This window comes from Salmo salar, chromosome ssa20 (genome assembly GCF_905237065.1).
Source record: "Salmo salar chromosome ssa20, Ssal_v3.1, whole genome shotgun sequence".
NCBI lineage: Eukaryota > Metazoa > Chordata > Actinopteri > Salmoniformes > Salmonidae > Salmo > Salmo salar.
In genome coordinates this window covers 29,801,781-29,825,883 of record NC_059461.1, presented here as the reverse complement: position 1 = coordinate 29,825,883, position 24,103 = coordinate 29,801,781, and the positions used below count along the sequence as shown (strand labels likewise).

General features: G+C 42.7%; 1 long non-coding RNA gene across 1 annotated transcript; it reads right to left on the bottom strand.

The window, feature by feature from the left end:
- Positions 1–4,529: 4,529 nt before the first annotated feature.
- Positions 4,530–15,760, bottom strand: LOC106580286 (uncharacterized). Its single transcript, XR_001322859.2, has 3 exons — positions 14,093–15,760; positions 13,918–14,002; positions 4,530–6,185 (listed from the first exon to the last, which is right to left on the bottom strand). It is a non-coding gene; the product is annotated as an uncharacterized lncRNA (long non-coding RNA).
- Between the last annotated feature and the right edge of the window lie 8,343 nt (positions 15,761–24,103).

The following is a 24,103-nucleotide window of genomic DNA, read 5'->3' as shown; positions in this document are numbered from 1 at the left end:
TGATGTAGCGATGTAGCAATATTGCGATGTAGCGATGTTGTGATGTTGTGGGACGAAGAGCAGCTCAGTAGAGAGGGAGGGAGGAAGGTAGCTTTGTTAAGACTAGAGCAGACGAGAGAGAGAGAGAGAGAGAGAGAAAGAGAGTGAAAAGAAGGGAGAAAGGAAGAGGGAGAGAGAGAAAACAAGAGCGAGAGAAAGAGAGAGTGAAAAGAAGGGAGAAAGGAAGAGAGGGAGAGAGAGAAAGGTCCGCCGTAGGCAGACCTGTACACACTTCCCACAAAATGAGGTGGAAACTGAGCTGCACTTCCTAACCTCCTGCCAAATGTATGACCATAATAGAGACACATATTTCCCTCAGATTACACAGACCCACAAAGAATTCCAAAACAAATTAAATGTTGATAAACTATCATATCTATTGGGTGAAATACCAATATTTACTGTTCACGGTTTATTGTTTATTTCACTTTTGTTTATTCCATTTCACGTGCTTTGGCAATGTAAAACATATGTTTTCCATGCTAATAAAGCCCCTTAAATTTAAATGAAAAGGGGTAGAGAGAAACAGAGAGAGAGAGAGAGAGAGAGAGAGAGCGAGTGAGTGAGAGAGAGCGAGAGAGACAGATAGACAGACACAGAGAGAGCGAGTGAGAGAGAGAGAGACAGATAGACAGACACAGAGAGAGCGAGTGAGAGAGAGAGAGACAGAGACAGACACAGAGAGAGCGAGTGAGAGAGAGAGCGAGAGAGAGAGACAGATAGACAGACACAGAGAGAGCGAGTGAGAGAGAGAGAGACAGATAGACAGACACAGAGAGAGCGAGTGAGAGAGAGAGACAGAGACAGACACAGAGAGAGCGAGTGAGAGAGAGAGCGAGAGAGAGAGACAGATAGACAGACACAGAGAGAGCGAGTGAGAGAGAGAGCGAGAGAGAGAGACAGATAGACAGAGAGAGAGAGAGAGAGAGAGAGAGCGAGAGAGAGAGAGAGAGAGCGAGAGAGAGAGACAGAGAGAGAGACACGGAGAGAGCGAGTGAGAGAGAGAGACAGATAGACAGACACAGAGAGAGCGAGTGAGAGAGAGACAGACAGACAGACAGACAGACACAGAGAGAGCGAGTGAGAGAGAGAGAGAGCGAGAGAGAGAGACAGATAGACAGACAGAGAGAGCGAGTGAGAGAGAGAGAGAGCGAGAGAGAGACAGATAGACAGACAGAGAGCGAGTGAAAGAGAGAGAGAGCGAGAGAGAGAGACAGAGAGACAGAGAGACAGAGAGAGAGAGAGAGAGAGAGAGACAGATAGATAGACAGACACAGAGAGAGCGAGTGAGAGAGAGAGAGAGACAGATAGATAGACAGACACAGAGAGAGCGAGTGAGAGAGAGAGAGATGGGGCAGCTGGTTAAATTGGGTATGTTAAAGCAGATATCTCCATATGAATGCACCTCTGGGCCACTCTAAACACTACATATGCATTACTAATGCTGTTCAAACAATGGAGCTCAACATTCTATTCACTGGTGTGCGTTCGTGCATGTTTTAGCAGGTGTTCGGAGGGCAAATACCAATCAATATAACTCAATTGGACCCTTCCCCAACTGACACACAGAGACATAAGCACACATTAACGCATGCACACATACAAATACACAGTATGCTTTGAGATATTCCCAGTTCTTGGCCATGAGCGTAGATAGATACAACGGTAAAACTATATCCCAGGCCTTTATTGGAAATGATGATAGGTTCTTTAATCCGCTGTGAAAGGCTGTGTGTCTAAGGGCCAATTTATGAATAAGTTGTTGACATTTTCTCTCCATAAACAGATGAGTGAGAACAACAGAACAGACAGTAACCCAGTGATCCTCCAACCACACAGGATATGACCTGAACTACACCATCTCGAAGAGCAGAGAGAGAGAGGCAGAGAGCGAGGGATAGAGGCAGAGAGCGAGGGATAGAGGCAGAGAGAGAGGGGATGTGGGGAGTAAAGGAGGGGGAAGAGAGAGAGACAGAGAGAGAGAGAGAGACAGAGAGAGACAAGAGAGAGAGAGAGAGAGAGAGAGAGGGGTGCCTGTCATTTTTAATTCATGAGACAGTAGAGGATAAAGGCTCTTTTAAACGTGACGAGAGAGAGAGAGGATAAAGGCTCTTTTAAACATGACGAGAGAGAGAAGAGGATAAAGGCTCTTTTAAACATGACGAGAGAGAGAGAGGATAAAGGCTCTTAAACATGACGAGAGAGAGAAGAGGATAAAGGCTCTTTTAAACGTGACGAGAGAGAGAAGAGGATAAAGGCTCTTTTAAACATGACGAGAGAGAGAAGAGGATAAAGGCTCTTTTAAACATGACGAGAGAGAGAAGAGGATAAAGGCTCTTTTAAACATGACGAGAGAGAGAAGAGGATAAAGGCTCTTTTAAACATGACGAGAGAGAGAAGAGGATAAAGGCTCTTTTAAACATGACGAGAGAGAGAAGAGGATAAAGGCTCTTTAAACATGACGAGAGAGAGAAGAGGATAAAGGCTCTTTTAAACATGACGAGAGAGAGAAGAGGATAAAGGCTCTTTTAAACGTGACGAGAGAGAGTAGAGGATAAAGGCTCTTTTAAACGTGACGAGAGAGAGAAGAGGATAAAGGCTCTTTTAAACGTGACGAGAGAGAGAAGAGGATAAAGGCTCTTTTAAACGTGACGAGAGAGAGAAGAGGATAAAGGCTCTTTTAAACGTGACGAGAGAGAGAAGAGGATAAAGGCTCTAAACATGACGAGAGAGAAGAGGATAAAGGCTCTTTTAAACATGACGAGAGAGAAGAGGATAAAGGCTCTTTTAAATATGGCGAGAGAGAGAAGAGGATAAAGGCTCTTAAACGTGGCGAGAGAGAGAAGAGGATAAAGGCTCTTTTAAACGTGACGAGAGAGAGAAGAGGATAAAGGCGCTTGTCAGGCGGCTCAAGGAAGCAGGAGGGCTGAAGTCAGGCGCAGGAGACACAAGTCCGTGAACACACGTTTAATAAGTATCCACACTTGTCCAAAACAGGTAGGGCAGGGCGACAACACAAAATGCCCCAATAAACAGCCCGAACCCAGTGTAGGGACGCAGCCCAAAACACTCTGCATAAAACACACAGGCAGAAGAAAACACTTGTTCCCCAGACTAACGTCCTGACGCAAAATAATCACACACAAAAAACAAACCTACACAGAAAGACTAAATAACCCCCCACTAATGAACTAATACAAAACAGGTGTGTACCTAACCTAGACCTAACCAACAGAAAATGAAACAGAGGATCGGTGGCAGCTAGTAGGCCAGCGACGACGACCACCGAGCACCGCCCGGGCGAGGAGGGGCGCCACTGTCCGTCGATGTCGTGACAGCTCTTTTAAACGTGACGAGAGAGAAGAGGATAAAGGCTCTTTTAAACATGACGAGAGAGAGAAGAGGATAAAGGCTCTTAAACGTGACGAGAGAGAGAAGAGGATAAAGGCTCTTTTAAACATGACGAGAGAGAGAAGAGGATAAAGGCTCTTTTAAACATGACGAGAGAGAAGAGGATAAAGGCTCTTTTAAACATGACGAGAGAGAGAAGAGGATAAAGGCTCTTTTAAACGTGACGAGAGAGAGAAGAGGATAAAGGCTCTTTTAAACGTGACGAGAGAGAAGAGGATAAAGGCTCTTTTAAACATGACGAGAGAGAGAAGAGGATAAAGGCTCTTTTAAACGTGACGAGAGAGAGAAGAGGATAAAGGCTCTTTTAAACGTGACGAGAGAGAGAAGAGGATAAAGGCTCTAAACATGACGAGAGAGAGAAGAGGATAAAGGCTCTTTTAAACATGACGAGAGAGAGAAGAGGATAAAGGCTCTTTTAAACATGACGAGAGAGAGAAGAGGATAAAGGCTCTTAAACGTGACGAGAGAGAGAAGAGGATAAAGGCTCTTTTAAACGTGACGAGAGAGAGAAGAGGATAAAGGCTCTTTTAAACGTGACGAGAGAGAGAAGAGGATAAAGGCTCTTTTAAACGTGACGAGAGAGAGAAGAGGATAAAGGCTCTTTTAAACGTGACGAGAGAGAGAAGAGGATAAAGGCTCTTTAAACGTGACGAGAGAGAGAAGAGGATAAAGGCTCTTTTAAACGTGATGAGAGAGAGAAGAGGATAAAGGCTCTTTTAAACATGACGAGAGAGAAGAGGATAAAGGCTCTTTTAAACGTGACGAGAGAGAGAAGAGGATAAAGGCTCTTTTAAACGTGACGAGAGAGAGAAGAGGATAAAGGCTCTTTTAAACATGACGAGAGAGAGAAGAGGATAAAGGCTCTTTTAAACGTGACGAGAGAGAGAAGAGGATAAAGGCTCTTTTAAACATGACGAGAGAGAGAAGAGGATAAAGGCTCTTTTAAACGTGACGAGAGAGAGAAGAGGATAAAGGCTCTTTTAAACGTGACGAGAGAGAGAAGAGGATAAAGGCTCTTTTAAACGTGACGAGAGAGAGAAGAGGATAAAGGCTCTTTTAAACATGACGAGAGAGAAGAGGATAAAGGCTCTTTTAAACATGACGAGAGAGAGAAGAGGATAAAGGCTCTTTTAAACATGACGAGAGAGAGAAGAGGATAAAGGCTCTTTTAAACGTGACGAGAGAAGAGCAAGAGAGAAAGAATGAGGTGCATTCCGAGAGCAACTTCACTTGTTTTATCTCTCTCTATCTCTCACGCCATCTTGGTTTCTTTCTTTTGTTTTCATTCACTTTCAGGAGGAAGACAGGAGCTGCACCAGAAAGCCGGAGAGCGGGATGTAGAGTGAGAGATAGACGGAGGAGAGGGGGGGACAGAGGAGAAGAGGACAGGATGTGGGGAGAGGAAGATAGGAGTAGAGATGAAAGGGAGAGGTGTGATAGAGGAGGGGAGGAGAGGGGAGCGGGGAGGCAGACTTGGAAAATGAAATGAAAATGTCAGGGTCGCAGGTACTACACCTCACAATGGAAAGAACAGCAGAAAACATATGGGCAGAAAGAAAGCAAGATGCTTCTTCTATGTTCCTGTTCCTATATTCTGTCATTTACCTAACCGTGTGACAAAGCCAGCTACGTTATTAACACTACACTCATAGTCTACACCCACACACACACTCCACACTTCATACACAAACACTATTTTATTTGATTCATTTATAACAACATCAAAGCCAACGCCTACAGTTCATTTCTATTGAGAGCGACAGTACAGGACCACTTCACCACTACAGCATGTTAACACACAGGCACTGAGACACTGGCAGCTGGAGCTCAGAGAGAGTGTGTGTCAGGTTAACCCCATGAAACCCACAGACAGGTGCCGGTTACTTCAGACACACATATACACACATACTTTATCACACGTGTCTGGAGCAGTGTGAGGTGACGTATCTACACATGGACTCTCTTCTCTACGTACCTCTCCTTACAACACCTCTCTCTTCTCTAAGTACCTCTCCTTACAACACCTCTCTCTTCTCTAAGTACCTCTCCTTACAACACCTCTCTCTTCTCTAAGTACCTCTCCTTACAACACCTCTCTCTTCTCTAAGTACCTCTCCTTACAACATCTCTCTCTTCTCTAAGTACCTCTCCTTACAACACCTCTCTCTTCTCTAAGTACGTCTCCTTACAACACCTCTCTCTCTTCTCTAAAGTATTCAATGTTTTACCTCTATAAGGGGTAGTGAACGAGTACACACTTCAGGAAGAAGAGAATTGGAAAATTGGAATCCAGCCAGCCAGTGATGATGCATTAGTCAGCTCTGCCAGGGAGGTCTGGACAGGCCCTTACTGCTCCTCTCTGCCCTCTGATTGGCTTGCCTCTGGGTGACAGAGCTCAGAGATGCTGGATGTCACATCAGAAAGACCTGCGCTCTCATTGGACAGAGCCCTGTGAGGAGTGTTCTGATTGAACAGGGCTCTATGAGGAAGGCTGTGATTGGATAGGGTTGACAGAGGGGATTTTGAGACTGCATCACTTCTTACATACTGGGCAAGGGCTAGTATGTGTGTGTCAGGTGTGTGTGTGTGACGTCTCTCCCTCCTGAGTGTATCCAGGCTGGTCTGATGCTAACACAGCTCCGCTGCAGCTCTGTCCCTCTGATCTTCCCACTCCTTCCTTAGCATATCAGCAGCAAGCAGGAAGTTCCTCCCACACTGAGCCAACGCCTCCTCACCTACACACAAACACCGAAACAAACACACACACAAAAGGTTTGTACTATGGTTGGCAGTAAAGTGTGAGAGCTGCCAAGGATTTATAGTGAAGCAACAGATGAGCCTAACTAAACACTTCACATTGCCACCGGAGACACGGCTCATATAGCCCTTAGCCAGTCCTTAAAACACAACACACACACACACACACACACACACACACACACACACACACACACACACACACACACACACACACACACAACACAAGGCCTCAGAACAGATAACTCACAGATCTTAGCCGAGGCCTCAGAACAGATAACTCACAGATCTTAGCCGAGGCCTCAGAACAGATAACTCACAGACCTTAGCCGAGGCCTCAGAACAGATAACTCACAGACCTTAGCCGAGGCCTCAGAACAGATAACTCACAGACCTTAGCCGAGGCCTCAGAACAGATAACTCACAGACCTTAGCCGAGGCCTCAGAACAGATAACTCACAGACCTTAGCCGAGGCCTCAGAACAGATAACTCACAGACCTTAGCCGAGGCCTCAGAACAGATAACTCACAGACCTTAGCCGAGGCCTCAGAACAGATAACTCACAGACCTTAGCCGAGGCCTCAGAACAGATAACTCACAGACCTTAGCCGAGGCCTCAGAACAGATAACTCACAGACCTTAGCCGAGGCCTCAGAACAGATAACTCACAGACCTTAGCCGAGGCCTCAGAACAGATAACTCACAGACCTTAGCCGAGGCCTCAGAACAGATAACTCACAGACCTTAGCCGAGGCCTCAGAACAGATAACTCACAGACCTTAGCCGAGGCCTCAGAACAGATAACTCACAGACCTTAGCCGAGGCCTCAGAACAGATAACTCACAGACCTTAGCCGAGGCCTCAGAACAGATAACTCACAGACCTTAGCCGAGGCCTCAGAACAGATAACTCACAGACCTTAGCCGAGGCCTCAGAACAGATAACTCACAGACCTTAGCCGAGGCCTCAGAACAGATAACTCACAGACCTTAGCCGAGGCCTCAGAACACAGGGCTGGAATGGAACACAGATAAATCAGAAACATTTCAGGGATTTAGTGGAGGAGGAGGAGGGGAAAGGGAATGTGTTAGTGTGTGTGTGTGTGTGTGTGTGTGTGTGTGTGTGTCTGGATGGGACCCACCAGACCTTCCCTCTGGGTCAGGAGAGTTTGTTGTGAGAGAGGGGTTCTATGTATGCATAAAGACTGTAGCATGGGACTAGAAGAGGGTTAGAGAGATACAGAATCACATAATGGGGTGTTACCTATACAAATATGATGAATAGAACGGGTTTGGAAACTATAACCCTAGCAATTGACTGGTAAACTCATGGGTACACTCGCAGTGGCTGCCGGGTAATGTGATGCAATAACTTCCCAGGTTAACCTGATGCTGGATTGCCATGGTAATGTAGAATGTTCATTCAAATGATGCTAACTGATGAGGCTCATGCAATGGAATGTATTTTTTGTAAATTAGAGCACAGATTGAAGGGGACACTTCCTGCTTTTACTTCCTGGCATGGGTCCACCTATTATGCCAGCATTGACTTTACTGGATACACCCTTTCTATTCAAATCAAATCAAATGTTATTGGTCACATACACATATTTAGCAGATGTTATTGGTCACATACACGTGTTTAGCAGATGTTATTGGTCACATACACATGGTTAGCAGATGTTATTGGTCACATACACATGGTTAGCAGATGTTATTGGTCACATACACATGGTTAGCAGATGTTATTGGTCACATACACGTGTTTAGCAGATGTTATTGGTCACATACACGTGTTTAGCAGATGTTATTGGTCACATACACGTGGTTAGCAGATGTTATTGGTCACATACACGTGGTTAGCAGATGTTATTGGTCACATACACGTGGTTAGCAGATGTTATTGGTCACATACACGTGGTTAGCAGATGTTATTGGTCACATACACGTGTTTAGCAGATGTTATTGGTCACATACACGTGTTTAGCAGATGTTATTGGTCACATACACGTGTTTAGCAGATGTTATTGGTCACATACACGTGTTTAGCAGATGTTATTGGTCACATACACGTGTTTAGCAGATGTTATTGGTCACATACACGTGTTTAGCAGATGTTATTGGTCACATACACGTGTTTAGCAGATGTTATTGGTCACATACACGTGGTTAGCAGATGTTATTGGTCACATACACATGGTTAGCAGATGTTATTGGTCACATACACATGGTTAGCAGATGTTATTGGTCACATACACATGGTTAGCAGATGTTATTGGTCACATACACGTGTTTAGCAGATGTTATTGGTCACATACACGTGTTTAGCAGATGTTATTGGTCACATACACGTGTTTAGCAGATGTTATTGGTCACATACACGTGGTTAGCAGATGTTATTGGTCACATACACGTGTTTAGCAGATGTTATTGGTCACATACACGTGTTTAGCAGATGTTATTGGTCACATACACGTGTTTAGCAGATGTTATTGGTCACATACACGTGGTTAGCAGATGTTATTGGTCACATACACGTGGTTAGCAGATGTTATTGGTCACATACACATGGTTAGCAGATGTTATTGGTCACATACACGTGGTTAGCAGATGTTATTGGTCACATACACGTGGTTAGCAGATGTTATTGGTCACATACACGTGGTTAGCAGATGTTATTGGTCACATACACGTGTTTAGCAGATGTTATTGGTGACATACACGTGTTTAGCAGATGTTATTGGTGACATACACGTGTTTAGCAGATGTTATTGGTGACATACACGTGTTTAGCAGATGTTATTGGTCACATACACACGGTTAGCAGATGTTATTGGTCACATACACACGGTTAGCAGATGTTATTGGTCACATACACACGGTTAGCAGATGTTATTGGTCACATACACACGGTTAGCAGATGTTATTGGTCACATACACACGGTTAGCAGATGTTATTGGTCACATACACACGGTTAGCAGATGTTATTGGTCACATACACACGGTTAGCAGATGTTATTGGTCACATACACACGGTTAGCAGATGTTATTGGTCACATACACACGGTTAGCAGATGTTATTGGTCACATACACACGGTTAGCAGATGTTATTGGTCACATACACACGGTTCGCAGATGTTATTGGTCACATACACACGGTTCGCAGATGTTATTGGTCACATACACACGGTTCGCAGATGTTATTGGTCACATACACACGGTTCGCAGATGTTATTGGTCACATACACACGGTTCGCAGATGTTATTGGTCACATACACACGGTTCGCAGATGTTATTGGTCACATACACACGGTTCGCAGATGTTATTGGTCACATACACACGGTTCGCAGATGTTATTGGTCACATACACACGGTTCGCAGATGTTATTGGTCACATACACACGGTTCGCAGATGTTATTGGTCACATACACGTGTTTAGCAGATGTTATTGGTCACATACACGTGTTTAGCAGATGTTATTGGTCACATACACGTGTTTAGCAGATGTTATTGGTCACATACACGTGTTTAGCAGATGTTATTGGTCACATACACGTGTTTAGCAGATGTTATTGGTCACATACACGTGTTTAGCAGATGTTATTGGTCACATACACGTGTTTAGCAGATGTTATTGGTCACATACACGTGTTTAGCAGATGTTATTGGTCACATACACGTGTTTAGCAGATGTTATTGGTCACATACACGTGTTTAGCAGATGTTATTGGTCACATACACATGGTTAGCAGATGTTATTGGTCACATACACATGGTTAGCAGATGTTATTGGTCACATACACATGGTTAGCAGATGTTATTGGTCACATACACGTGTTTAGCAGATGTTATTGGTCACATACACGTGTTTAGCAGATGTTATTGGTCACATACACGTGGTTAGCAGATGTTATTGGTCACATACACGTGGTTAGCAGATGTTATTGGTCACATACACGTGGTTAGCAGATGTTATTGGTCACATACACGTGGTTAGCAGATGTTATTGGTCACATACACGTGTTTAGCAGATGTTATTGGTCACATACACGTGTTTAGCAGATGTTATTGGTCACATACACGTGTTTAGCAGATGTTATTGGTCACATACACGTGTTTAGCAGATGTTATTGGTCACATACACGTGTTTAGCAGATGTTATTGGTCACATACACGTGTTTAGCAGATGTTATTGGTCACATACACGTGTTTAGCAGATGTTATTGGTCACATACACGTGTTTAGCAGATGTTATTGGTCACATACACGTGGTTAGCAGATGTTATTGGTCACATACACATGGTTAGCAGATGTTATTGGTCACATACACATGGTTAGCAGATGTTATTGGTCACATACACATGGTTAGCAGATGTTATTGGTCACATACACGTGTTTAGCAGATGTTATTGGTCACATACACGTGTTTAGCAGATGTTATTGGTCACATACACGTGTTTAGCAGATGTTATTGGTCACATACACGTGGTTAGCAGATGTTATTGGTCACATACACGTGTTTAGCAGATGTTATTGGTCACATACACGTGTTTAGCAGATGTTATTGGTCACATACACGTGTTTAGCAGATGTTATTGGTCACATACACGTGGTTAGCAGATGTTATTGGTCACATACACGTGGTTAGCAGATGTTATTGGTCACATACACATGGTTAGCAGATGTTATTGGTCACATACACGTGGTTAGCAGATGTTATTGGTCACATACACGTGGTTAGCAGATGTTATTGGTCACATACACGTGGTTAGCAGATGTTATTGGTCACATACACGTGTTTAGCAGATGTTATTGGTGACATACACGTGTTTAGCAGATGTTATTGGTGACATACACGTGTTTAGCAGATGTTATTGGTGACATACACGTGTTTAGCAGATGTTATTGGTCACATACACACGGTTAGCAGATGTTATTGGTCACATACACACGGTTAGCAGATGTTATTGGTCACATACACACGGTTAGCAGATGTTATTGGTCACATACACACGGTTAGCAGATGTTATTGGTCACATACACACGGTTAGCAGATGTTATTGGTCACATACACACGGTTAGCAGATGTTATTGGTCACATACACACGGTTAGCAGATGTTATTGGTCACATACACACGGTTAGCAGATGTTATTGGTCACATACACACGGTTAGCAGATGTTATTGGTCACATACACACGGTTAGCAGATGTTATTGGTCACATACACACGGTTCGCAGATGTTATTGGTCACATACACACGGTTCGCAGATGTTATTGGTCACATACACACGGTTCGCAGATGTTATTGGTCACATACACACGGTTCGCAGATGTTATTGGTCACATACACACGGTTCGCAGATGTTATTGGTCACATACACACGGTTCGCAGATGTTATTGGTCACATACACACGGTTCGCAGATGTTATTGGTCACATACACACGGTTCGCAGATGTTATTGGTCACATACACACGGTTCGCAGATGTTATTGGTCACATACACACGGTTCGCAGATGTTATTGGTCACATACACACGGTTCGCAGATGTTATTGGTCACATACACGTGTTTAGCAGATGTTATTGGTCACATACACGTGTTTAGCAGATGTTATTGGTCACATACACGTGTTTAGCAGATGTTATTGGTCACATACACGTGTTTAGCAGATGTTATTGGTCACATACACGTGTTTAGCAGATGTTATTGGTCACATACACGTGTTTAGCAGATGTTATTGGTCACATACACGTGTTTAGCAGATGTTATTGGTCACATACACGTGTTTAGCAGATGTTATTGGTCACATACACGTGTTTAGCAGATGTTATTGGTCACATACACACGGTTAGCAGATGTTATTGGTCACATACACACGGTTAGCAGATGTTATTGGTCACATACACACGGTTAGCAGATGTTATTGGTCACATACACACGGTTAGCAGATGTTATTGGTCACATACACACGGTTAGCAGATGTTATTGGTCACATACACACGGTTAGCAGATGTTATTGGTCACATACACACGGTTAGCAGATGTTATTGGTCACATACACATGGTTAGCAGATGTTATTGGTCACATACACGTGTTTAGCAGATGTTATTGGTCACATACACGTGTTTAGCAGATGTTATTGGTCACATACACGTGTTTAGCAGATGTTATTGGTCACATACACACGTGTTTAGCAGATGTTATTGGTCACATACACGTGTTTAGCAGATGTTATTGGTCACATACACATGGTTAGCAGATGTTATTGGTAACATACACATGTTTAGCAGATGTTATTGGTCACATACACGTGTTTAGCAGATGTTATTGGTCACATACACGTGTTTAGCAGATGTTATTGGTCACATACACGTGTTTAGCAGATGTTATTGCGGGTGTAGCGAAATGCTTGTTCCTAGCTCCGACTGTACAGTCATATTAAATTCAATTCAAGGGGCTTTATTGGCATGGGAAACATATGTTAACATTGCCAAAGCAAGTGAGGTAGATAATATACAAAAGTGAAATAAACAATAAAAATGAACAGTAAACATTAAACTCAACTCACAGAAATTCCAAAAAAGTAAAGACATTACAAATGTCATATTATGTATATATACAGTGTTGTAACGATGTGCAAATGGTTAAAGTACAAAAGGGAAAATAAATAAACATAAATATGGGTTGTATTTACAATGGTGTTTGTTCTTCAGTGGTTGCCATTTTCTTGTGGCAACAGGTCACAAATCTTGCTGCTATGACGGCACACTGTGCTATTTCACCCAGTAGATATGGGAGTTGATCAATATCGGGTTTACTTTCGAATTCTTTGTAGGTCTGTGTAATCTGAGGGAAATATGTGTCTCTAATATGGTCATACATTTGGCAGGAGGTTAGGAAGTGCAACTAGTTTCCACCTCATTTTGTGGGCAGTGTGCACATAGCCTGTCTTCTCTCGAGAGCCAGGTCTGCCTACAGCGGCCTTTATCAATAGCAAGGCTATGCTCACTGAGTCTGTACATAGTCAAAGCTTTTCTTAATTTTTGGTCAGACCCGGTGGTCAGGTATTCTGCCACTGTGTGCTCTCTGTTTAGGGCCAAATAGCATTCTAGTTTGCTCTGTTTATTTGTTAATTCTTTCCAATGTGTCAAGTAATTATCTTTTTGTTTTCTCATGATTTGGTTGGGTCTAATTGTGTTGCTGTCCTGGGGCTATGTGGGGTCTGTTTGTGAACAGTCCTAGGACCAGCTTTCTTAGGGGACTCTTCTCCAGGTTCATCTCTCTGTAGGTGATGGCTTTGTTATGGAAGGTTTGTGAATCGCTACCTTACAGGTGGTTGTAGAATTTAACGGCTCTTTTCTGGATTTTGATAATTAGCGGGTATCAGCCTAATTCTGCTCTGCACACATTATTTGGTGTTTTACGTTGTACACAGAGGATATTTTTTAAATATCTAACAAGTAATATCTAACAATTTCACAAGATATGCCCAATACACACAAATCTAAGTAAAGATATGGAATTAAGAATATATAAATATGGACTAGCAATGTCAAAGCAGCATAGACTAAGATACAGTAGAATACAATACAGTATATACATATGAGATGAGTAATGCAACATATGTAAACATTATTAAAGTGACTAGAGTTCCATTTATTAAAGTGGCCATTCTAATTTCTCATTTCTATGGTGTTACCTTCTTCCTGTGACGGTGTGAGAGCCTGCAGAGCCTCTCTCAGTGATTGGTTCCTCTCAAACGCAGAGATAACCAGAGAAGATATCTGAACACACACACACACAAACTCAGCAACACATCATATCAGGAGAGTAGCTCTGAGAGAATACACAACACACACACACTCTGATGTTACCTTGAAGTGGATCCCACACTCTGTTGGATCTCGTTCCGGAACAGGCTATAGGTGTGTCTTAGACCCTGAAGGAGCTGCTGTGATTGGTTCGCCTGCAGGGAGGACAGCCCCCTTTGGAACTGAAGCTCTGCCTCCACAGCCTTTAACTGACACACACAGAGACAAAAGTGTACCTCAGTCTGTGTGTGTGTTAGCCTACCTGGAGCCGTGCCATACACAACGCATGGTTGTGTGTGTGTGTGTGTGTGTGTGTGTGTGTATGTATGTATGTATGTGTGTGTGTGTGTGTGGGAGGGCTTGTGCAGCCCGTGTAGCTCTCTGTTGGGCTCCGCGGGACATAAACGGGAGCAGGGGCAGAATATCCTTCACCTCAAACTCACGCTGCACCTGAAACACAGATATACACAAATGTGTGTGTTTGTTTGACAGTGTGTAGTAACAGAGTAAAAAGGCCTACTCGAAGAGACACCAGGTCATTAAGCAGCAGAGAGAGGATTAGACATATTTATTCTACAGAAACTAGATTCATAATGATCTCTTCATCTGGGCTTCAGTTTCACACCCTGAGAGAGTTGCAGAGGAAGGGGATCAGAGAGAGAGAGAAGGTGGGCCCAGTTGCTGTTGAGAGAGGAGAGGTTATCTGCCTATCGCTAAGCCTTCCTGTCTGTAATCCCTGGCCCATGGCTATGGACGGACAGAGGGAACAGACACACAGACACACTGCACTGGGTGGAATAGTTACAGCATTCCCTTCATAGATGTTCATCTCACAGTCACACAGTCCCGTGTGTTTCTCAGTGTTCATCATCAACAGCAAATGTCTAATGTGTGAGTCAGTGTGACTGTGAAACCGTGGCTCAGCTCATAAGCAGCAGTCTCTATGGTTCGGGCACAGATGGGTGGACACCTGCTCCACATGGCACAACATCACTCACAACATAGTAAAGCATGACAAGAACACACACACACCCAAACACACACGCACGCACACAGCCAGTGACAGATCTGGGTACAACACGAAGGACATCCTCCTACTTCCTTGGGAGAAAGGAAAGAGTGGAGGAAGAAGAGATGGGAAAACTGAGAGTCAGACCAGAGAGAGAGACCAGTGTGTGTGTGTGTGTGTGTGTGTGTGTGTGTACCTGGGGTGTGTATGGTCCTATAAGGCTGAGTGGCAGTAGGTCTGTGCAGCAGGACACCGAAGACACTCGTATCTATCATGTGATAGTGAGGAATCAAACACTGGTAACTAGAATGAACTAAACACTCACTGCACAGGGTTGTTGTAAAACCAGGGATGTATTCATTAGTCGCACACCGTAGCAAAACGCTTTACTCCATAGCACAATGTTTTGCAACGGATCAACAAATGGCAACATATTCAATAGACTCTGAAACTCTTCCAACTGCCACCAGTTTGACACCAAAACATTGACAACAAATACATACCGACATAGTAAAATAAATAAGTGTGTAAAAATATATATAAAGGATATTTCATGCTGAAACCCTCATATTAAACACCAATGGTATTCACTAAGTTGATGGTTTATACACTGAAAAAATATATAAACGCAAACAGTTTCTAAGATTTTGCTAAGTTACAGTTCCTATAAGGAAATCAGTGAACATAAATGAATGAATTAGGCCCTAATCTATGGATTTCACATGACTGGGAATACAGATGTGAATCTGTTGGTCACAGATACATTTCAAAAAAGTTAGGAGCGTGGTGTGACCACCATTTGCCTCATGCAGCGCGACACGTCTCCTTCACATAGTTGATCAGGCTGTTGATTGTGGCCTGTGGAATGTTGTCCCACTCCTCTTCAATGGCTGTGTGAAGATGCTGGATATTGGCGGGAACTGGAACACGCTGTTGCACACGTCGATACAGAGCATCCAAAACATGCTCCATGGATGACATGTCTGGTGAGTATGCAGGCCATGGACGAACTGGGACATTTTCAGCTTCCAGGAATTGTGAACAGATTCTTGAGACATGGAGCAGTGCATTACCATGCTGAAACATGAGGTGATGGTAGTGGATGAATGGCACAACAATGGGCCTCAGGATCTTGTCACAGTATCTCTTTGTATTCAAATTGCGATTGATAAAATGTGATCGTGTTTGTTGTCTGTAGCTTATGCCTGCCCATACCATAACCTCACCGCCACCATGGGGCACTCTGTTCATCACAACGTTGACATCAGCAAACCACTCGCCCACATGACGCCACACACGCTTGTCTGCCATCTTGAAACCGGTATTCCTCCGTGAAGTGCCCACTTCTCCAGCGTGCCAGTGGGCATCGAAGGTGAGCATTTGCCCACTGAAGTCGGTGACGATGCCGAACTGCAGTCAGGTCAAGACCCTGGTGAGGACAACGAGCACGCAGATGAGCTTCCCTGAGATGGTTTCTGACAGTTTGTGGAGAAATTCTTTGATTGTGCAAACCCACAGTTTCATCAGCTGTCCGGGTGGCTGATCTCAGATGATCCCGCAGGTGAAGAAGCCAGATGTGGAGGTCCTGGGCTGGCATGACTACACGTGGTCTGCAGGTGTTAGGCCAGTTGGACGTACTGAAAAATTCTCTAAAACGACGTTGGAGGCGGCTTACGGTAGAGAAATGTAATTAAATTATCTCGCAACAGCTCTGGTGAAGATTCCTGCAGTCAGCATTCCTGCAGATTCCTGCGCGCTCCCTCAAAACTGTAGACATCTGTGTTGTATGACAAAACTGCACATTTTAGTGGCCTTTTATTGTCCCCAGCACAAGGTGCACCTATATAATGATCATGCTGTTTAATCAGCTTCTTGATATGCCACACCTGTCAGGTAGATGGATTATCTTGGCAAAGGAGAAATGATCACTAACAGAGATGTAAACAAATGTGTGCCAGAAATTGGAGAGCAATATGCTTTTTGTGCATATAGAACATTTCTGGGATCTTTTATTTCAGCACATGAAACATGGGACCAACACTTTACGTTTATGTTGCGCTTATATTTTTGTTCAGTGTATTTAGGATAATGTTTTACAGCTTTGTCATAAATGTTTTTGTTGTTGAAAATCATCTTTAATTGTTTCATATATTTTACATGTGATAAGGCCAAACAGGGGGGCAGAGATAATTACAGACACCTGTAAAAATCTGAAGTACCCAAAAGAGCCACTAGATGTCTTGTGATAGATTACATAAAATCCTTGAAAGATACCAAAATTCTGGTAGTTTACTAGTAAACTTTGAAAGTTTCCAGTAATATACCCTCCTTTTGATCCCTAGTAGTAGCAGGGGGAAGAGGTCTACTTGGAGAGAAGACAGGTCATTAAAGCAGATGAAAGAGGATCAGGGATATTCATTCAACAGAAACTAAACTCATGGGCTTAGTCCAAAGGAAAACATTAAGAAACAAAAACGAGAGTTTCTATTGAAGAAATGTAGGTAGGTCCCTCCCCCTTTCGCTCCCTTTGTTTCCATTTGTTCCTAATGAATACACCCTGCGAAGTACGTATAGAGGACAGAGACAGGAGGCGCTCGCACATCACACGGGGTGCAGTGTCAGGGCAGGGGATGTTGCTGGGGTGGTATCCAGGGTGGTTGCTAGGGCCTAGGATGTGTGTGAGTGTGTGTTTGTGTCCCGGCAGGTGTCTAAACAGCTGGCTGAGACCACACTCCTCTGCTGGACACGCAGACAAATAGAAATAAAGATAACAGGTTTTAATGAACATGTTCAAGTTAACAGGACTAACAGTTAAGTTAGCTGGACTCACAACATACTGCAGGTTGATGCTGTCAATTCGGCTGTAGACCGGGTGGGGCCAGCACCCAGAGAGACCTTCCACTATATTCACCTACACACAGACAGCGTGACATTTCAGAGAGCGAGAGCGAGCGAGAGCGAGAGCGAGAGAGAGCGAGAGCGAGAGATTAATGTTTTGAGACAGACATCAGGACAGTTGAGGCCAACAGGCATACAGAGAGAAAAGCTTATTAACAGGGTTTGAGATGAGGCTACTACCAAATACTGCATGTCAGTGAGTCTCAGCAATAGCCCCAACACACACACACACACACTAAAACATAGCCTGTAGCTGTCATTAATATTTAAAACATGGAGAATAGAGGATTACATTATGAGCTTGTTCCTCTATGTATCGCTCTCTCACTCAACACCGTTTAATAATCACTCCACAGGACCTGCTCTCTCATGTTCTACAAGTACCCAATCCTCCTGAAAAACACACACGTACAGACACACCGATACACACACACACACACACACACACACACACACATGATAATAGTATTTGTGTGGAACACAGGCTCTCAGGGTGTAATATGTGACCTTGGTTCCTTCTGCAATGACCTCTAATCATGTTAGCTTCATGACACACATATCCACCTGTTTGTTTTACTATCCTTGTGGGGACCAAACTATTGATTTCCATTCAAAATCCTATTTTCCCTAACCCCCAACCCTAACCTTAACACCAAACCTAATTCCTAAAACCCTAACACTAACCATAAACCTAACCCATACGCCTAAAATATCCTTTCCCTAATTTCCCTTGTTTTACTATCCTTGTGAGGACATCTGCTCCCCACAAAAGATAGTAAAACCAAAACCACACACGCACACACAACCAGAAAACAGGACCTGATATGGTTCAGTGTTCAATAACAGCAAAACCAATTAGCTCTTTCATTTCAGTGTGTGTGTTTGAGTGTATTTGCATGTGTGTGTGTGCATGCTTGCGTGTACTGAGCATAGCTAACACACTAGTAACACGGTAGATGCTGCTCTCTCTGAGTCGTCTCTGGGAATATGAAGTAATCAATCAAATGATAAGTAATCAATCACATCATATAGACTTTAGATTAGAGTGTCATCGATCTACAAACAGCCTGAGCTAAAAACCTATCATGTGGACATCTCCAGGCAACACACACACACACACACACACACACACACTTCCTTCCTCTCTCATTTCCCATCACAAACTCTCTCTCCTGGTACCCCTCCCCTAGCCTGGTTGCCAGTCTGTTCAGCGAACATTCCACTCCATGTCATGTGCCTTTGGCATATGACACAGAGTACAAGGAGTCGAATCTGTCAACCAGGCTACCCCTTCCCCCTCCCTGTGTACACTACACAGCACATACACTGTGTACACTACACACCACATACACACTATAGTACACATAGACACTCAATCTCAAAACCAAATTAACTTCCAAATGAATTCAAAAACATAACTCATTTATTCATTCTGTGACTGTGTATTACCCAAATCTCTCTCTGACAGACTACATACTGTGTAGAACCCAATCAATGCTCTCTCGTATGATGAAGGCCCTGCCCTGAGGCTAGAGAGGGCAGGCGTAATGTGAGGTGATATGGGGTGTGTGTGTGTGTCACACCCATCCCTATCTATTGTCATCTACACACTATAGAGAGATGAAAGACAGAGCCACACAAAGGAAGATAAACAGTCATATCTGCACTAGTAGGGTTACAATTACTAGAGGTCCACCGATTAATTGGAATGGCCGATTAATTAGGGACGATTTCAAGTTTTCATAACAATCGGTAATGGGTATTTTTGGATTTGCCGATTTTTTTATTTTACTAGGCAAGTCAGTTAAGAACACATTCTTATTTTCAATGACGGCCTAGGAACGGTGGGTTAACTGCCTTGTTCAGGGGCAGAATGACAGATTTTTACCTTGTTAACTCAGGGATTCGTTTTTGCAACCTTCCGGTTACTAGTCCAACGCTCTAACCACCTGCCTTACATTGCACTCCACGAGGAGCCTGCGTGGCAGGCTGACTACCTGTTACGCAAGGGCAGCAAGAAGCCAAGGTAAGTTGCTAGCTAGCATTAAACTTATCTTATAAAAAACAATCAATCTTAACATAATCACTAGCTAACTACACATGGTTGATGATATTACTAGTTTATCTAGCGTGTCCTGCGTTGCATATAATCGATACAGTGCCTGTTAATATCTCATTGAATCACAGCCTACTTCGACAAACGGGTGATGATTTAACAAGCGCATTTGCGAAGAAAGCACTGTCGCTGCACCAATGTACCTAACCATAAACAATGCCTTTCTTTAAAATCAATGCACAAGTATATATTTTTAAACCTGCATATTTAGTTAATATTGCCTGCTAACATGAATTTCTTATAACTAGGGAAGTTGTGTCACTTCTCTTGCGTTCCGTGCAAGCAGTCAGGGTATATGCAGCAGTTTGGGCCACCTGGCTCGTTGCGAACTGTGTGAAGTTCATTTATTCCTAACAAACACCGTAATTAATTTGCCAGAATTGTACATAATTATGACATAACACTGAAGGTTGTACAATGTAACAGCAATATTTAGACTTATGGATGCCACCTGTTTGATAAAATACGGAACTGTTCCGTATTTCACTGAAAGAATAAACGTTTTGTTTTCGAAATGATAGTTTCCGGATTCTACCATTTTAATGACCAAAGGCTCGTGTTTCTGTGTGTTATTATGTTATAATTAAGTCTATGATTTGATAGAGCAGTCTGACTGAGCGATGGTAGGCACCAGCAGGCTTGTAAGCATTCATTCAAACAGCACTTTCGTGCGTTTTGCCAGAAGCCCTTTGCTGTGCTTCAAGCATTGTGCTGTTTATGATTTCAAGCATATCAACGCCCGAGATTAGGCTGGTGTAACCGATGTGAAATGGCTAGCTAGTTAGCGGGGTGCGCGCTAATAGCGTTTCAAACATCACTCGCTCTGAGACTTGGAGTAGTTGTTCCCCTTGCTCTGCATGGGTAACGCTGCTTCGAGGGTGGCTGTTGTCGATGTGTTCCTGGTTCGAGCCCAGGTAGGAGCGAGGAGAGGGACGGAAGCTATACTGTTACACTGGCAATACTAAAGTGCCTATAAGAACATCCAATAGTCAAAGGTATATGAAATACAAATCGTATAGAGAGAAATAGTCCTATAATTGCTATAACCTAAAACTTCTTACCTGGGAATATTGAAGACTCATGTTAAAAAGAACCACCAGCTTTCATATGTTCTCATGTTCTGAGCAAGGAACTTAAACGTTAGCTACTTTCTTCTCCAACACTTTGTTTTTGCATTATTTAAACCAAATTGAACATGTTTCATTATTTATTTGAGGCTAAATTGATTTTATTGATGTATTATATTAAGTTAAAATAAGTGTTCATTCAGTATTGTTGTAATTGTCATTATTACAAATAAATAAAATAAAATAAAAATCGGCCGATTAATCGGTATCGGCTTTTTTTTTTGTCCGCCAATAATCAGTATCGGGGTTGAAAAATCATAATCGGTCGACCTCTAACAATTACACATGCTATTGAAGGCACCCTCTTATATCACAAGCATCATATTATCTACGATGTAATCAAATGTACAATTCAAGTCAATATAAGATTGACCAGAGCCAGCCTCAGTTAAACAGACCCCCAGGCTTCCAGTCGAAAACACCATTGTTCCTCTACATCAGAGAGATGTACAGTTTATTTTCTATCTGTCTGTCTGAGCATGAAGCCTTTTATTGCTGACTTCTCCTGGAAAACCTGGATCCAGGGTTTGATTGAATCAGGTGATAGATATGTTATTGGAACATAAAGACATCTGTGAAAGCAGCAGTCATCACACCTTATTGACAGTAAATCATGACAAGGTCTTATTGTGAATAGAATCTTTACCTACCACAACCTCACCCTTCAATTACATCTGAATCTATGGTCTGTCTGGTAGTTTCTAAGGTAATGCAATGTCTGTCTGGTAGTTTCTAAGGTAATGCAATGTCTGTCTGGTAGTTTGTAAGGTAATGCAATGTCTGTCTTGTAGTTTCTAAGGTAATGCAATGCAGAGAAAGGTAATGTATGGAGCTGAAACACTACAGAGTGCCTCTTAACATTCTGTAACATCATACCCTCCTGAATAAGCCCCATATTTGTTGTTTTCTGCTGTTCTGAGAGACGGGGGGGGGTCAGAATGTGCTGTTGTAGCTGACATGGAGCGAACAAGGGTCAGTGACCAATCACATCACAGTTTAGGGAGGGTGAGTGACCAATGGGAGAGCAGGGATGATTGGAGTTGATTTACGTTCTTGACATAACTAACCCGATTACCCAGCATCCCTAGCGTTACCATTACTGTGATGCATGGGCCTGGCTGGTTGTGTGTGTGTGTGTGTGTTCTGATCATTCAGACCAAACGGTTACATACATTTTACATCATGGCACACACATCACTTAGACAAAGTGTGACCTTTTACACTAGTACAACACTTCCATGCTACAAGATAAAAACCGTTGGCCTCATTCAGACTAACTGATTACCTCCATGTCCTTCTGACTTCACCCAATCAGTTGTTAAGTTCCGTCTTCAACGACAAATGGAGGTCAGGCATTTAATTTCACGCTCATGCCATTACTGACGTCACTCCCTGTATGTGTGTGTGTCATCGCTCAGAAACCGCTCTCCTCGCCTGTCACACTCAGTAATGGAATCACTGGGAATTATGTCCTGTCTGCCACCGCTTGGTAGATACTTAGAAATTACACACACACACACAGAGACACACACACATGCACGCACACACACCAGAGCGTGTGAGCGGAAATCCTGCTCATCGCTCATGGCACTACGCTTGAGTACCGCTCCGGCACTCCATGTCCTTTCCAACCTCTCTGCTAAAAACCGCTCCGCTAAAAACCGCTCTGCTAAAAACCCCTCCGCTAAAAACCGCTCCGCTAAAAACCGCTCCGCTAAAAACCCCTACGCTAAAAACCCCTACGCTAAAAACCGCTCCGCTAAAAACCGCTCCGCTAAAAACCGCTCTGCTAAAAACCTCTCTGCTAAAAACCGCTCTGCTCACACAGGGAAAAAAACTGCTGCTCCAAATTCGCTCCATTCATTAAAATCACAGTTGAACCAACACCCATCTTATTTTTGTGACTACCTGGAACTACCATTTGGTTTGAAGTATTGAAACCAAACCATATGCATTTGAAGGAAATGTATTTGAATAAACATGAAAAACTGAACGTAAGAAGCAAACATAATTTCAAATAGGCTACATGTCATATTAAACAGCATATAAACACTCTAAATAGGCTACATGTCATATTAAACAGCATGTAAACACTCTAAATAGGCTACATGTCATATTAAACAGCATATAAACACTCTAAATAGGCTACATGTCATATTAAACAGCATATAAACACTCTAAATAGGCTACATGTCATATTAAACAGCATATAAACACTCTAAATAGGCTACATGTCATATTAAACAGCATATAAACACTCTAAATAGGCTACATGTCATATTAAACAGCATGTAAACACTCTAAATAGGCTACATGTCATATTAAACAGCATATAAACACTCTAAATAGGCTACATGTCATATTAAACAGCATATAAACACTCTAAATAGGCTACATGTCATATTAAACAGCATATAAACACTCTAAATAGGCTACATGTCATATTAAACAGCATATAAACACTCTAAATAGGCTACATGTCATATTAAACAGCATATAAACACTCTAATTAGGCTACATGTCATATTAAACAGCATGTAAACACTCTAAATAGGTTACATGTCATATTAAACATCATGTAAACACTCTAAATAGGCTACATGTCATATTAAACAGCATATAAACACTCTAAATAGGCTACATGTCATATTAAACATCATGTAAACACTCTAAATAGGCTACATGTCATATTAAACAGCATATAAACACTCTAAATAGGTCAAGAGCCAGACAGGGAGCCTAAGATGGAACAATTCATTATTTAGGCGATATCATTTCAATTATTTCAAGGCTCTAGCCTACAAAGAAATACATTGTGAAGCATTTGCGAGTGCGACACAATAGGCTGGTAGAGATATAAAGTATTCAGCATTTAAACAACATTTTGTTGTATTAAATCATTATAGTCTATACATTGTGCATAC